The 17,619-nt window shown below is 39.4% G+C and overlaps 2 protein-coding genes and 1 long non-coding RNA gene across 3 annotated transcripts in view; 1 reads left to right on the top strand and 2 right to left on the bottom strand.

Moving 5' to 3' along the window:
* Positions 1-17,619, bottom strand: part of LOC110074991 (potassium voltage-gated channel subfamily KQT member 1) — a 535,131-nt gene that overhangs the window by 88,897 nt on the left and 428,615 nt on the right. The window lies entirely within an intron of this gene.
* LOC144589471 (uncharacterized) overlaps positions 1-17,619 on the bottom strand; it is a 282,764-nt gene that overhangs the window by 41,366 nt on the left and 223,779 nt on the right. The gene's annotated exons all lie outside the window — the stretch shown is intronic.
* Positions 499-13,483, top strand: LOC144589472 (uncharacterized). Its single transcript, XR_013545594.1, has 2 exons — positions 499-587; positions 2,501-13,483. It is a non-coding gene; the product is annotated as an uncharacterized LOC144589472 (long non-coding RNA).

Below are 17,619 nucleotides of genomic sequence, written 5' to 3'. Positions count from 1 at the left end.
CTTTTCTTTTCTTTTCTTTCTTTCTTTCTTTCCTTCCTTCTCACATAATATGCATAGAGGTTTTGCCCCAAACTTAAGGGAGAAAAGCAAAACTCAAACAAAGTCAAAAGCTGAACTCAGACTGGCTTTCATATTTCCCAATGTCACACAGGCTTCTCTCCAAGTTGGGGTGGAACTCTGGCTGAATCTTCTGGAGGCTTTCAGTTTTTGAAAGACAGGATGAAACAAAGAAAAAAACAAGTGTTTTTTTTTGGGGGGGGGAGTTGGGTAAAAACACTGAGTGGAAGACAGGAGAAGGAGGGAGTGAGGTACTGGACTTTTATTTGCAACCTTGAATGCTATCTGTGGTTTGAGTCACTGGGAGGGACTTTTCTAAGCTGGGGCGATTGTTTATTTATCTAACTCTAACCAATCATTCTTTCCAGCCTCTGAATTCCAAGAAAGCCCAACTTCTCTGCTGAGCTTTCTTTCCCATTCTTTAGTTTGCTGGTGGCAGTTATTTGTTTATTGTTTATCTGTTCAGTTTGTTGCTTAGTATGTGTGCAGAAAAGAAAGCAGCATACATCAGTCTGTAACTTCAAGTAACTGTAAGTAAAGAAATGTTTTTATTCTTGCTCCTACAAATGTCTCAGAGTGACTTAAGTGTGCTGCTTGCCTTATTGCACACATACTTACGGAAGTGCTAGTTAATGAGAAAGGGGCGGAGGCTGGAGAACTTGTAGTTATCATCTTCTGTGAGTATCTGTATTTCTATTCTGTAGCAAAAAGGAATTGTACCGCAACTCTGCATCATGAGGCTGAATGATTGATAGGTGCAACTTCTCATTCTAGGACATATTTTACCATGGGCTTTCCAATCATTCTGTCCGGAAGAACAGATTGTGGCTTTGATAAAACTCATGATTTCAGCTTCCTTTCTTTCTGAAAGATAGAACCACTGAAGGGAGGTAGAAACCAGCTGCCCAAGGAAAACAGTCATTAATTCTCCCCTTGTGGGACTGGTGGGCTGTGCTGAACTATAGAGAAACAGAGGACAGCAGGTAGGCGAGGTGACAAGTCCAGATGAGATGAGGTGAGATGGCAAAGATGGGAGTGTGAGATGGCTGCTTTTCCAAAATGGCCATGCTTCATTTTCCAAAAAGTCTTAAACAGATTTCAAAGTATCACGACTTCCTAGCCATCGAACCTATTTTTCTGAAACGTTGCAGTTTTCTGAAATGTTGCCTTACGACACCTTTCTGATACATGCCATTGTCTCCAGAATGGAATCACCCCCTCCCAATTTCAGGACTCCCCCTCCATACAAAACACTAAACCTATCCCTTGAAAGAGTTGTTTCCAAGGCCCATTACTATGCTGTCTGTCATCTTCAGAAAGGAACATGGGGATAAGCATGTCACACGCACACATACGGAGGCCCCAAACTCTGTGCAACTATTCCATTTAAACTTGGCAGCCTTAATTCCCTTGCAAGAGATAAGTCTCTTTCAATTCTGCCAAGTAATTATTATAGCAATAAAGTTGTGCCCCATTTCCTCATATAACAAGCAAATAAACAAGCAAGCAGTGACAGTGCAATATCCCCATATCTATTTCTTTTTTTTTTCACAGTACAAAACAAAATACATAGTAATACATAAATTTGCTCACTAAATGAAAAGAAAATACTAGTGCATCCCTCACCATGGGGATCATTGTATCTTACATACTTTTTCTTATAAAATAAATTTATCTTTATATCTCCTTTTTAAAGTTTAATTCCGGAAGTAAATTTATCATTGATTACAATATTCCATACTTTATTATACCATTCTTCAGCTGAAAATCCCAACTGAGCTTCCAGTTTCTTGCTACTGTATAAGCAATCAAGCCACTGTTATTACATTCATCACCATTTATTTTTGTGTGTGTGCTATTTTTGTACCATTTCAAATATTAATTTCCAATACTTTTCTAATCTCTTCAAAAACTTTGACCTATACTTTTTGTATAACTTCACAGTTCCACCACAAATGTAAATATGTTCCGATTTCTTTGTTACATCTCCAGAATTTCTTAGAATATTCAGAATAGTACTATTTAATTTTACTGGTGTTAAATATCACCTCCACAACATTTTGTAATAATTTTATTTTAATTGACATATATTTTTTTAAAAAAACTTCAATTCAAATTTCTTTCCAGTCCTCTTTCTCTATCTTCCCTATATGTTTCCCATACCGTTTTTATAACTTCTGTTTCCCCTGATCTATCAGAATAATATAAATTACACCCATTCTTCCTTTCTCTTTTTTCCCATCTGTCCATTTCTCCATCTTCACTGATATCTTCAAACTTAGTCAATTTTATCCATTAATTTGAATTTCTCACTATTACCCACCACTCCAGCTGCATTACATTTAACCAATTAAATTCTTCTTCTGCAAAATTGGTTCTTATTTGTTCTTTAGCTTTAATTTTTCTTACCATTTATATATTTGTTTTCTTTTTAAAACACTAGTCAACTCCTTTGTGAGGTGGCAAGAATACACAGAGGAATTATATCAGAAAGATGTGGATATCCCGGACAACCCAGACAATGTAGTTGCTGACCTCGAGCCAGACATCCTGGAGAGTGAAGTCAAGTGGGCCTTAGAAAGCCTGGCTAACAACAAGGCCAGTGGAGGTGATGGCATTCCAGCTGAACTATTTAAAATCTTGAAAGATGATGCTGTTAAGGTGCTACATTCAATATGCCAGCAAGTTTGGAAAACCCAACAATGGCCAGAGGATTGGAAAAGATCAGTCTACATCCCAATCCCAAAGAAAGGCAGTGCCAAAGAATGCTCCAACTACCGCACAATTGCACTCATTTCACACGCTAGCAAGGTTATGCTCAAAATCCTGCAAGGTAGGCTTCAGCAATATGTGGACCGAGAACTCCCAGAAGTACAAGCTGGATTCCGAAGAGGCAGAGGCACTCGAGACCAAATTGCTAACTTGTGCTGGATTATGGAGAAAGCCAGAGAGTTCCAGAAAAATATCTACTTCTGCTTCATTGATTATGCAAAAGCCTTTGACTGTGTGGACCACAACAAACTATGGCAAGTTCTTAAAGAAATGGGAGTGCCTGACCACCTTATCTATCTCCTGAGAAACCTATATGTGGGACAGGAAGCAACAGTTAGAACTGGACATGGAACAACTGATTGGTTCAAAATTGGGAAAGGAGTACGACAAGGCTGTATATTGTCCCCCAGCTTATTCAACTTATATGCAGAATACATCATGCGGAAGGCTGGACTGGAGGAATCCCAAGCCGGAATTAAGATTGCCGGAAGAAATATCAACAACCTCCGATATGCAGATGACACCACTCTGATGGCAGAAAGTGAGGAGGAATTAAAGAACCTTGTAATGAGGGTGAAAGAGGAGAGTGCAAAAAAAACGGCCTGAAACTCAACATAAAAAAAACCTAAGATCATGGCCTCTGGTCCCATCACCTCCTGGGAAATAGGAGGGGAAGATATGGAGGCAGTGACAGATTTTATTTTCCTGGGCTCCAAGATCACTGCAGATGGCGACAGCAGCCACGAAATTAAAAGACGCCTGCTTCTTGGGAGGAAAGCGATGACAAATCTTGACAGCATCTTAAAAAGCAGAGACATCACCTTGCCAACAAAAGTCCGAATAGTCAAAGCTATGGTTTTTCCTGTTGTGATGTATGGAAGTGAGAGCTGGACCATAAAGAAAGCAGACCGCCAAAGAATTGATGCCTTTGAATTGTGGTGCTGGAGGAGACTCTTGAGAATCCCCTGGACTGCAAGGAGAACAAACCTATCAATTCTAAAGGAAATCAACCCTGAGTGCTCACTGGAAGGACAGATCCTGAAGCTGAGGCTCCAGTACTTTGGCCATCTAATGAGAAGAAAAGACTCCCTGGAAAAGACCCTGATGTTGGGAAAGTGTGATGGCAAGAGGAGAAGGGGACGACCGAGGATGAGATGGCTGGACAGTGTCTGCAAAGCAACCAACATGACTTTGACACAACTCCGGGAGGCAGTAGAAGATAGGAGGGCCTGGCGTGCTCTGGTCCATGGGGTCACGAAGAGTCGGACACGACTAAACGACTAAATGAACGAAACGAGTCAACTCCTTTACCCCGTATCTTGGGATTTTTCCAACTCTATTATAGGAGTTACAGGACATACTCCAGGAGTTAATATCTGTCTCCATTTATTCCAAATCTCTATTACCCTCATATCTATTTCTCAGAAGAGGTCACAACGCTTGCCATTTTCACCCAATTCTGAAAAGGCAGAACAAAGGTTTTGTGGCCTTCCAGTGAGAGTTCGTAGAATGTGCAAACCTTTGCATCTTCAAATCTTACTTTGTGTTTGGGAGTTGAGTCAAAGCAGATTGACTCTTAATTGGTTGGTGCTGGTGTGCTTCCCTAGTTCCCAGATATGGCCAGGGTGGATGGAAGAACATCCCATACAGCTCTCCACTGTGGTTCATCTTCCAGTCCAGCAACTGCCTTTCAGAAAATAAGGTGGCTAGTCTCCTGACTTGTTTTCTTTAGGATGCTCCGGGATAGCAGACTTGAAAGTGTGATGAAAAGATGAAATGTTGTGGTTGGGAAATGGTGACTCTATTATATTCACCAGGGAAAGGGAATTTGCAGCCTGCCAGATGTTTCTGGGTTGCAGTGCCCACATTCTGATTGACTGTGCTGACCTAGGCTGATTGATGGGAATGGCAATCCAAAAATACCTGGAAGGCCACACCTTCCCGGCTTCTTTTACAGAGGTTACTACTGCACTTCTTGTCTTGCCTGTGGGCTTCTCAGAAGACATGAAAATGCAGCATCTGAACTCCTGCACCTCCTTTCATACCAGTTGGAACACCAGTGATGGCCATCTCATCTGCTGACCACCTACCGACAAGGCCAAATGCTGATCTCATAGTTTGTTCCTTAGAACTCATCTCAAAGGTCAGAAGTCCACTCAAATTCCTGACCTCTTTTCAAAACAACGACTGAAGACAGTGACTGCCACATACCCATGCCTGATCCTTCCAACATTGTACTGATGCCTCTGAGTTGACTGCCCCAACCCCACACGCTAGTTTTGGTTACACACATGCCTCTGGTGCCTTTGCATCCTGGGCTCTCTTTTTTGAACCTTGAGCTTCCTTGTTTTGACACACACACACACCCCTTTGTCCCTTTTCCCAAGAGAGACATCAGACAATCTGAACCATCTCGGAGCAAGCACTGCTGAAGTCTGACATCTTTTTTCATCTTGACAAACAGTGATTTTTTTTTAAAAAAAATCTTAAACCCCTAAAAATAAATACCACAGCAGTTACAACTGAAGATTTTCCAAACTATTGAAACAAAACACATACAGCTTCTGTATTCATGGCAATTCCTCGTACATCTGTGCATCGTTGAACAAGTATTCACCGCAAACATCTGGTCTTGATGTTCATTCTCCTGACTTGAAATCTCATTAAATAAATAAGGCCCGTATTTATTTGAGCTGCCCTCAGTCCTAAAAATTCACAATTTTGTGATAGCTTCCCCATGTAGGCTGGATCAGTACCAACATTTCCACTGTGCACAGACAGAAAGCAGTCAATCATCACTAGAAGCAGGAGATTCAAACAGAGATTTTTTTTAAAAGGACCAGCTATATTCCCTATCTGCCCTCTTGGGGCCCTAAGACATTTCAGGCCATGATCATTTCAGTGAATTCAACAGTGTTTCTTAGTTCACAATTGCTGAGATGCATTTAGTTTCTAAATTAAATTGATACTAGACCCAAAATGTCAGAATATTGTATTCTTTGGGTTTTTCTTTTTTCTGTGCTCACTATAGTTAACTGATCAATAAAAATATATGCGGTGCAAATTAAAATGAAAGCACATTTAACACATTTAAAATGCTTTCCTTTTAAGACTGTGATTACCCACCCTGAAAGCCCACATCCTGTGTTTCTAAGTAAGTTACTGTTCTCCATGTGACTTTACAGTGGAAAGAAGCCTGCTTAGAGCAGTGAAGTTTTCAGGGACATGACAGGCAGACTCCTTTGTCTGCAGGAAATTTGAGTGACCAAATGTTGTTATCATGCCAAGTGGAGAGATTGGGCAGCATTGTCCTCAACACAGCCAAGGCCAGAGATCTTTTTTTAAGGGGAGGGGAGCTTTGAAACACTTAACATACTGTATTTTTAATAGTCTCATCGACTTTACTACTAACGGCTGTTTGAAAAGCTTCAGCATAGACAGCAAAATTTATTACACCTCTATAGCTAGGAAATAAGCAAGCAAGCAGTGAATCAGGTCGATTCAGAGCAGGAAGCTTCTTACATGAGTGGATGCAAGAGGTTCTGATTTAACTATTTATTTATAAATGATGCCTCAATGATTATCCTTCAGTAGGCTGGTTTATGAATTGCTGGACTACATCATGCAAGCAGCTCTACTATGTTACTCTAGTAATACAGTATAGTACCTAGCCTAGCCAGAGACAAGCACAGTATTGCTTAGCATGCCTTTTGTTTTTGAGGCATTTGCACAGGCAACCTGATGGAGATGGAAGATGTCTGCATGAGAATGAAAGCCAGGGAATCTCTGCACACACGCTGCACTTTCCCCAAACACCCTACAGTGAATACCCTCAGCCTCCTTCTCTTGTGGTTCTGAGTCACCAGCAGAATCCCCTATGGACAGTAGGGGTGACAGGTGAAGCTTGAATCCACAGGGACAGGTGGTGCCACTTGTTGGCCAGATCTACTCTTGAGTTTCAAAATCTGTTTGATGGGATTCTTCTAATGAGGGACTTTTCCTATGGCTTTCTAACAGAACTGGCCAGTACAGCTGCGATAGTCCTAAACGGGAAATGTTTGTAGTTTGGTGGTAGAGCACACACTTCATACACAGATAGGTCCAGTATTGAATTTTTGACCTCCTGAGGCAAGTCTGGAAAATGATCTGCCTGAAAACTCTGGAGAACTGGGGCCAGTCATCATCCAGAATACCGGACTAGAGAGACTGAGGCTCTCCCTCAGTACAAGTGAGATTCCTGTCTTCCTATAAAGGCTGAAAGCAGGCCATGACCCATACAAAATGAATTTCTCCCTTTTCCCTCCTTTGTTGTCCTTAACTGTGATTTAACTTTACAGCTGTACTGAAACTATGTGTAAATTCCATTTGCAATCTTGTTTTCAATGACTGGCTGAGACAGGATAACAAGTTAGCATTCAACACAGTATAGATACAGAGATAACTAGGTACAGGGAAAATTCTATTTTGGTCTCAAATTTTAAGTGAACTGAACTAATTCCTTAGAATAATATGTGGATGAGAGTCTTTAAAAAACCAGTAATTATAGGGCAGTAGTCATCTCAAAATCTGTGTACAGAAATATGTCTATCAGAGAAAACAGCATTCAAAAATACATATATTAAAGAATTTAACGCAAACATTCACATTCTGAAGGGAAACTGTACCCAGAGGCAAATGTGAATGTGTGTGTGTTTTAATTCACAGATTGATGTAGAATTCAGATGAACTAGATCTGAAACTGAATAAATACAAAATGGATAGAATAAGAAGTGATTTATGTGCTATTATTAATTTGTCTTTATTTATATTGTGCCTTTCTTCTAGTGCAGGATTCCAGGTGGCTAAAAAGATGCAGCTAAGAAGACAACATAATATTATTAACACAAAAACAAAATGGCAAACTGCCCCCCTTTGGTGTTTGCTTCAGTAAAAGGGGGTGCTTGCCTGCCCCCTACCCACCGTCCCATCACCCCCACCTTCCTGCTCCCACTGCAAGTGCCATCCTCAGAGACAGTGTGCCTGGCTTCTCTGCCAAGAGCCTGCTGCTGCCTCTGATCATGTGCTCATGGTGGAAGTGTCAGGAGAAGGTACCCTCCCCCCAGCAGGGACTGGAAAAACAAAATGCTTAAGTACAACCCATCATGAACCACCAGTTTCCTGGTTTGTTCCCATCTCTAGACAAAACACTACACCCAAAAGCTAACATAATACCAGTGGAGCAAAACCCCCTTCTGAAGGCCTTGCACTGGCTACACCATTGTGTTGCATAGACATCCTTCAGTCTTGAGAGACTATGGTAACATGCTCTGAATGGAGGAGTGTCCTCTCCAGAGCATGAAGCCCGGGTAAGGTAATATGGAGGATAGGCTGTTACCCAAGCAGCAGATCCCCCCTCTCCACATTGCTGAAATGGTCCAATGGAAAGGCAAGAGCCAATACAACTGGTTCCAGCAATGTCGCAGGAGTTGGCAGAACGACACATGCTGCCTTCGGGACTCCAGCTCCGGATTTTGCCTCGAGGTTAACTCCTGAAGTCTTTTCCATGAGTGGATATAGCCACAAGGCAGTGGAGGTTTGAAATCGGAGTTTTCCTTCTCCTAGATGGGCTGCCTTCCATGGCTGACGAGTCCCACCTACCCGGATCATTGTGTTAGAGCGTGCACATTCAGCTGTACAACCACATAGGTGAACAGATGCATGATTGGCTAAATGCAATTGCTTGCCTAGCACTATATGGGACAATGCCCTTGTGCTAACTCTGACAATGCATAACTATGAGTGCAATGGCTCTTCTTCCAGAGTAACATCACTGCATACGGGCCCACATCTTCAAGTTTCTGGGTGTCAGTAAATGGAAAAAGCTATCCGAGGGAAAGCAGACTGTGTTCTGGGATGCCTCTATGTTACTTGGTTTCAGCATTAGAGGAAAATCCCCCTTCCTTCAACAGTTATCACCAAGGCCCCTTTAACTCTTCCTGGATCCAGATCCGGTATAGACACTCACCCAGCAGCATGTTGTATTTTATCTGAATCCATTTTAATTTTATCTGTCTGTCTATCTAGGTTTGGAGAAGACTTGTGAAAGCTTCTATTTTCTATCCAGCTACTGATCTTAGGCATTCTGAAATAAGCTAGCAATTAGCATCAGATGACTTTTCAGTGTAACTCTTGCCATGTTTAACTACTAAAAGCAAATAAAAGAAAGGTGGGTATTTTAGAAATATTTTCTCATATTTTATACTAAGCAAATCAGGCTTGATTTAATCTTCTGTAAGTCCATGAAAACTTACACTTAAAGTACTGCAGAATATCACTGTCAGAAGTGTAAGAGCTTTTAATATCTTTTAATATATATATATTCACAGCTGTCAAGATGCTTGCTTAAGATGCAATCCAGAGTCCGAAGAGATTGTGTGTGTGTGTGTGTGTGTGTGTGTGTGTGTGTGTGTGTGTGTGTGAGAGAGAGAGAGAGAGAGAGAGAGAGAGAGAGAGAGAGAGATTAACAAAATCTTAGAATTGCACTAACGTTTTCCATGCTGGGAGAAAAGGAGGAAAAGTTAATTTAATTGAAGGAGGAAGAGTATCAGGACTTGGCAATAATAGTGCTGAGACAGCATTATATCTATACTGTCGAAATATTAATTTGTGATTTCATATTTCATGTTCCATGTCTTCCATATTATGCTGTGAGCAAACTGAGACTGATACTGCTAAACTCCTAGACAATAAAACAGGAGCTTCAGCCTTTATGAAGAACCATTACATTGAGCACTGGTTCTTAACCTTGGGTTACTCAGGAGTTTTGGACTGCAGCTCCCAGAAGCCTTCACCACCAGCTGTCCTGACTGGGGTTTCTGGGAGTTGCAGTTCAAAAGCATCCGAGTAACAAAGGTTAAGAACCACTGACATTGAGTTATGTTATAGGCAAGAACTGTGACTCTGCTAATTAGATTTGAGTGTCTGATAGTCTTGAGAATTCATACAGCTTATGTCAGGGTTTCTCTGACGCTTGTGAACATCCGTTTCAGTCTTTTCCATATATGTCTATGCGTATATATGTATGTATATATGTGTGTGTGCGTTTACTCAGAACTAATCCCTACTTGTTCAGTAGGGCTTGCTACAAGGTACATGTACACAGAACTGTGGGTTAAATGTGATATGTTTTCTAACCTCCTTGATAATACCAGAAAAGCTAAGTCTGAATCTATGCGTGAAGATTTTATGAAGTGGGAACAGAGTGACAGGATACTACGTTGAAAAAGTTATCTGTACCACTTATTTATTATGCATAATTTATTTAAAATTGTTATTATCAGCTTTCCTGCCCAAGTGGACCCTTAAAGTGATGCGTAGTGGCATACAAAAATCTTATTTAAATGTTTTTAAAATCAAAGACCAGAAGGAATAACACAGTTTTGACCATCCTGCAACAAGATCTTGGGAAGTGGCCCTATAGAGAAAGCCTTGTCTTAATCCTGAAGAATGTACTAGTAGCCACCTAGCACATCAGGTAGGGAAGGTTTTCATAAGAAGCAACTGAGCCAAGATGTACTAGAAGCATGATGAAGAAAAAACAAAAGGATAGTAATCTGCAACAAGATGTCTAGAAAACAAATGAAGATTTTTTTCAGTAAATTTCAGTAAATTGCCTAAACTCACCCCAAAAGCGGAAGAAAATCTTTCTACAATTGCAGAAACAGAAATCTGACATTATATGCATCTAAGAAACTCATGTGAAAAGAAAAGACTTGAAACTGTTAGAATGGCCAAGGTTAGGGAAATTATTTGCAGCCTCGGATGTGAGTAAAAAGAAGAAAGGTGTAGCTAGCTATATTAAGAAAGAATTAGAACCAAACCTGATTTTTGCCTCACATGATCGAAGGATATTAATGGTGGAAATTCAAAGAGAATGAAAGAAATTGCTAATCGTCAATATTTATGCATCAAATGGAAATCAGGAAAACCTCCACAAACAACTGCAACGAGAATTGGCAAATAAAGATTATTATCACTACTGTGTAATTGTAGATTTTAATGCTGTCTTTGATAAAGAATTAGACACAAAATCAGAAAAAATAAGTAAAAAGAAGAGAAGCACAATTTCAAGAATTTTTTTACAACTGGCAGAAGAAATAAATATTATAGATGCATTGAGAACATGTAATCCAAGGATAAGAGATTATACTTTTTACTCTAATAGACACAAATCATGGTCAAGAATTGATACACGCTGGATATCAACAAACTTAATGAAAGAATTGGAACAAACAGATATTTTACCTAATACATTTGCAGACCATAATCCAATTTCATTACAAGTAGGTAGTAGACCAAGAGAATTTAATTAGAAGGTTAATACACTTCACTTAAAAATGAAGATTTCAAGAAACAAGCAAAAGAAGAAATTGATTTTTTAAAAACAGAATATGAGATCAGATACCTTAATGTTTATGGTCTGGGAGGCAAGTAGGGCTTTTTTTAAGAGGAATAGCTGTAAGATTTGCAGCAAAACAAAAAAGAGAAAGGCAGAAAAAATATGAGATTCTGGAAAACAGATTAGCTTTAGACGAGAGGCAGCTGAAACAAAACCCAACAAATAAAGAATTGAAAGAGAGGATAAAATTTGTACAACACCAGATAAATATATTACTCACTGAAGAAACTGCAAGGAAGTTCAAAATTGCAAAGCAATTTTTTTTTTGAGAAAGCAAATAAACCGGGAAGATGGTTAGCATATAAATTATGGAAAGAGAAGGAGAAGACAATAATACGAACTTTGAAAGATGAAAAAGGAGTGGACAAATTTAAACAGGAAGAAATAAAAAAGATTGCTGAGGACTTCTATCGGAAGCTATACAAGAAAAAAGAAGTTGATAAAGAAGCTCAGAAAGAATATATATGGAAACACAACAAAATGAAATTGACTAAAGAACAAATTCAGTCCCTAAATGAGTCCTTAACATACGCAGAAATTACAGAAGCTCTCAAAACAAACAAACAAACCAAAAAAACGGGAAAGCACCAGGTCCAGATGGGCTACCAGCGGAATATTATAAAGAACTGGAAGAGGTATTACTTAAGCCATTTAAGAAGCTTTTAGAATGTGTCGAAGAAGAGGGGAAAATACCAACAACATGGACTGAAGCGACAATCTCTCTCATCCACAAGGAAAATACAGAGGGCAAAGAAATTCAAAATTATAGACCAATTTCATTGTTGAATGTGGATTATAAAATATATGCGACCATCCTGGCAACCAGAATGAAAAGAATTTTAATTCAGTTAATACATCAAGATCAGTCTGGGTTTCTGAAAAATAATATAAGGATAGTCCTAAACTCCCTGGAATATTATGAAGCACATCCGGAGAAACAGATGGCCGTGATATTCTTGGATGCGGAGAAAGCCTTTGATAATCTCGATTGGAATTTTATGTTATATTTGCTGGAAACTGCAAGTTGGAGAAAGATTTTTGAAGCTAATTAAGGCAATATACACCCAACAAAAGGCTAAAGTGAGAATTAACGGCAAGCTGTCGAAAGAAATACAAATACAAAAAGGTACCAGACGGGGTGTCCACTCTCTCCACTACTATTTATTTTGACTCTAGAAATATTAACCGAACAAATCAGAGATAAAAAGGAATTGAAAGGATTGAAAGTAAAAGGCCAAACCTATAAACTTCAGGCTTCTGCAGACAACTTAGTTATTATACTGGAAGATCCTGTGCATTCAATAGAAGACCTGATGGCGATGTTGAAAAACTTTGGTGATATGGCAGGAATGAGAATAAACTAAAAGAAAACAAAAATACTTATTAAAAATATAAGAGAACAAGAATGGCAGAAGTTAGTAGAGGAGACGAACTTCCAAGAGGAAAAGAGGGATCCAAATTACAAAGAAGACTAGTACACTATTTAAAGATAATTATATGAAATTGATTAAGGAGATACGGAACAATTTGGAGAAATGGGATAAACTACAATTATCGCTGTTGGGAAGGATTGCGACGATTAAAATGAGTGTCTTGCCAAAAATTTTATTCTTATTTCAGACAATCCCTATCATATTAAAACAGTCTTTTTTCCAAGAACTTAATAAGACAATCATGAGATTTGTATAGCAAGGTAAAAAAACAAGAATTAAAATTAAAGCAATGCAAGATGCCAAACAGAGGGCTGGCTTTTGTCTTCCAGATTGGGTTCTGTATTACAGATCTTGTATTTTAGATTGGATAAAAGAATGGATAACTTTAGAAAATGATAGATTACTCAACTTGGAAGGACATGATTTACAGCTAGGCTGGCACGCTTATCTATGGTATAAAAAGGACAAAGAGCAAAAGCTTTGTTGGGAATGTGGAGAAAGATTATACAACAAATTTATCAAAAAAACCACCTGTATGGGTATCACCTATAGAGGCCTTTACACAACCTAATCTCATGACAAAAGCAAAACTTTTAAGATATCAAGATTTATTTAAAAAGGATGGTGAAATAAGGTCTAAAGAAGAGCTAGACACACAGAATATTTATATAGATTGGTGGTCTAAGAGCACAGCTGGAATCTAGATATATAAAAGACAAAATAGAAGGTTTCTACTCAGAACAAACAATGTTTGGTAAGCTTTTACTAGGTTCAAAAGATAAAATAGTTAAGAAAATGTATAACTATCTGTTAGAAATTAAAATGTAAGATGAAATGGTTAAAGAATGTATAATTAAGTGGGCACAAAACATAGGGCGTATGATATTGTTTTCCTCTTCCCTCTGAACCTCAGTTCCCTTTTTCCTTTTTGTCACCCCTTGTTAAAAATAAAAATTAAAAAAAAGGTAGGGAAGGTTTTCTATATACATATACATACTCAACTCCATACTCAATTCCAGATTTGAACACTGTCCTGTGAAAATCTACACTCTTTGTACATTACACAGAATTAGAAATTAGGATAAAATGGTAGCATTCTAAACTGTATGTGAGATGACAGGTAGGGGAAGATAATATCCTTAAATCTCCACACATTACAATAACCAATGTGTGGGGAAAAAGGTACATTAGTGAGAAAATTTTGTTTCACCTTCTTAAATCCATTTTTAAAAGCAAACTTCGTGCTTTTAGGAAACAAAACAAAACAGACAAAATAGATATCATTTATAAACACGGGAAATCCACAAGAATATTACATATAGGACACCAATATGTGTATTTATTATAGCAGTGCATGATTTCTAACATGGTTGGTGGAGTAATTTACTATTGGACAGAATTTAGTCATTTCAGTTGTGCTTTTGCTTGAGGAGATCAGAGAGAACTTCTTGTTGTTCAGTCGTTGTGTCTGACTCTTTGTGACCCCATGGACCACACCACGCCAGACGCTCCTGTCTTCCACTGCCTCCCAGAGTTTTATTAAATTCATGTTGGTAGCTTTGATGATACTGCCCAACCATATTGTCCTCTGTTGTCCCCTTCTCCTCTTGCCTTCACACTTTGCCAACATTAGGGTCTTTTCCAGGGAGTCTTCTATTCTCATGAGATGGCCAAAGTACAGGAGCATCAGCTTCAGGATCTGTCTTTCCAGTGAGCACTCACGGTTATTTCCTTCAGAATGGATAGGTTTGTTCTGTTCGCAGTACAGGGGACTCTCAAGAATCTTCTCCAACACCACAATTCAAAAGCGTCAATTCTTCGGCAATCAGTCTTCTTTATGGTCCAACTCTCACTTCCATACAACACAAATGGAAAAACCACAGCTTTGACTATGCAGACCTTTGTTGGCAAGGTGATGTCTCTGCTTTTTACTGGAGTGGCTTGCCAGTTGCTTCTCCAGATGGATCACATTTAGTTAGAACTCTCTACTATGACCTGTCCGTCTTGGGTGTCTCTGCACGGCATAGCCCATAGCTTCTCTGAATTACTCAAGCCCCTTCGCCATGACAAGGCAGCAGTCTATGAAGGGGCAGAGAGAACTGGGTAGACGCAAAACTCATCTACCTGGGAATTTTTCAGAAAATTGGATAAATATATAAGCATTGGGCATCCTTATAAAATAAACAGTAAAATCTGATACATTCAAAGTATCAACCATGCCTAATTGACAAGTATGAAGGCTTTGGGAATACAGGATATACAGGATATATTTCCTTCTAATAGCACTAAGGGTAACAACCTGAAATGACCAAGGTGAAAGCTGTGCACTATTCCAAGCCAAAAAGTCAATTTGCTGGGGCAAAAGAATTGCTATGGCACCTGCCTGCAAATCATGTAGAATTTCGGCTTGTTCTCTTGGCGTGCTGCATCCCAGATCTGTTGTTTGATTATTATTTTGGCTTTCAAGGGCCTGGGCTGCAACAGAGCTGGGGAAGGCAAACCTCTAGATCGGTATATTTTTGTCGGTAGCACTCACTCAGCATGAAGAGTGGTTATTTACTGAGATCAAAAGAGCATGTCCGAGGGGATTACAGTTTAATTTAAACCAGAAACTAATAATTTGGTACAAAATTTATTCTTAAAACCACTGTTGTCAGCACACACCTTCATTTTAAATCCCATTTTCCATATTACTAACCAGGCTGGATGGGCACAACCAAGGTTGAGGATTTTTGATCTGAAAGCAACCAAGATTGTGCTGCCAATGCATGGCTAGAACTCAAAATCTTACAAGATTTATTTCCATTTAATAGGTCCTGTTGCACTCCAGAGGATGGGGCAAGAGAAAGAGACAAGTAGGTAAAATATACTCATCTTTTGGCTCCAACCATGGAGTCTTCATCAGTTGATCAGGAGGTGGGGACAGGGAGCCTCACACACACTTGGGCTGTGTGTGGACTGCTTGGTCACAAGCTACCTAAGAATCCAACCTGAAATGAGAGCTCAGCAACAAAGCAGGGCAGCACCATCCATGATTTTTGATGGGCCCTATGCTTCTCCAATCGAGGGTGGACATGTGGCCTTGGCAGCAGTAGCAGCAGCAGCTGGCTGTCCTCCCTCCATGATAAAAACGTAATGCTCTTGCTCAGAAGACACATGAGTAGTGACATCCCAGGATTTGAGAAGCAGTGCTCTTGAAGCTCCCCACTTGGGTTGTTTTGTTTTGTTTTGTTTTTCCCTCACACAATGTGCTAGTTCCCTGGGCTGGGCTGCAGAATTAGCATTTTGCCACAGACACAGAAATTGCAAGTTTTACAGTCCTGGCTCCACGTCTTGATCTTTTTTTTAAAGCCCAGTTAATCGGTTGAAGATGCTTTAATCAGCAGGTTGCAGCTGAATTGTCTCTTTCTTTCTGATCTGGTTTCTGCAGAAAGAGAGACAGAGACGGGGAGGGGGGCTCTTCTCAAGACAGGCTTCTGAGTAGCTACTATCACCAGGGAATATGGCTTTAAATAGATGACACATGTTTTAGACATGTCTAAGGGTTGATCCCAGTTGCTGCTTGCAACAAATGTCTTTAGAGTCGCCTTTAATAATATTTCAGTACCTTTGAAATGCTTCAATTACTTTTGATGGCATGTGCAACATGTGTGCTATTCACAGTTGTCCCCTCTGTTGCTGGGAGGTTCCTACTAGCATAAAATGTGCTTTGTTAAAAAATAACAACAAAGCATATTCTAAATGGAATGATGAGACCTTTAGTATGTAATGGCATGCCTTACACACTGATCTTATCTGCTGTGCAACTAAGAGAGGAACTATATGCCACAAGGCAAACATTTTCTTGTAATGCTAATATGGCGTCACAGAAATTGGCAGATGAAAGTCAAAATGTGATCATGTGCCTCTTCTGCCAGCAAAGCTGGGCTCTGAGAATGGAAATAAGACCAACTAGATGAAAAACATCCAGTTTGCAAAGGGAAAATAATAAAGAGATTTCCGTTCCGTCTCCACCCCATGATTCTTCCTTGCAAATCCCAACATCTTCCCCTCACTTATATTACCTGAATGAACACTTATATTCAGAATTTAAATACAGGTCTGCCCTCTCTTTCACAAAATCACTTGCATAAGGCCCATATCATATGTCCTGTTAATCACATTTTTTTTAAAAAAAAAGTTGCTCAGTGTTGTAACTTTTACTATTTAGGGGGAAAAAGTGAGACCCCAGTTCAGAGGCAAGCTTTCTTTTCAACTAGAAAATTCAGACACATGCTTGACCAAGATTCACATCTCTATAGATATGGGAACCTTTTTTCCCTGTTCAAGAAAGCCTCTTGACTGGAGAATTATTATGATGTTAGGGTAAACACTTCAGTCAATAGCTCTGTTTCTTACTCTGGTGGACAGGCTGCTACCAATCCAATACAACTGGCTCAGAAATTAGCATGTTTGCCAAATTAACAGAAAGATGTGATGAAGGATTTAAGATCTTTGGGTTAGAGATAACAAAATGTCCCTACAAGGTTCCTGAGAGAAACAATACAGTCAGGACCTAAAAGTTTTACTGAGAAAATCAATTTATTAAAAAAAAATAAGGACAAGGAGGATAGGAAGAAGGGGAAACAAGTTAAAGGCATAGGTGACGGGAAAAAGAAAAGACTTTCAGACAACATCACATTGCTGAGAGGAAAAATTGATGACAAAGGGCTCTCTAAACAACAGATAAGATCTAGGGTTGGGAATCTGGTCTCTTCAGGCCACAAAGATGTAGCCTACCCAGAAGAAATACAAGGAAACAACATGTAATGTGGCAGCCAGACTAGACATTTCAAGAGCAAGTGGGACAGATTGGCTGTCCTTGGAATTAATTCTGCTCCTGCTCACGGTCCTCTGGATCTAATGGCAAGCACTGAAGTA

Source organism: Pogona vitticeps, chromosome 5 (assembly GCF_051106095.1).
Source record: "Pogona vitticeps strain Pit_001003342236 chromosome 5, PviZW2.1, whole genome shotgun sequence".
In the NCBI taxonomy this organism is placed as follows: domain Eukaryota; kingdom Metazoa; phylum Chordata; class Lepidosauria; order Squamata; family Agamidae; genus Pogona; species Pogona vitticeps.
Note: the sequence above shows the minus strand (reverse complement) of the source record. Positions and strands in the feature narration are given on the sequence as shown.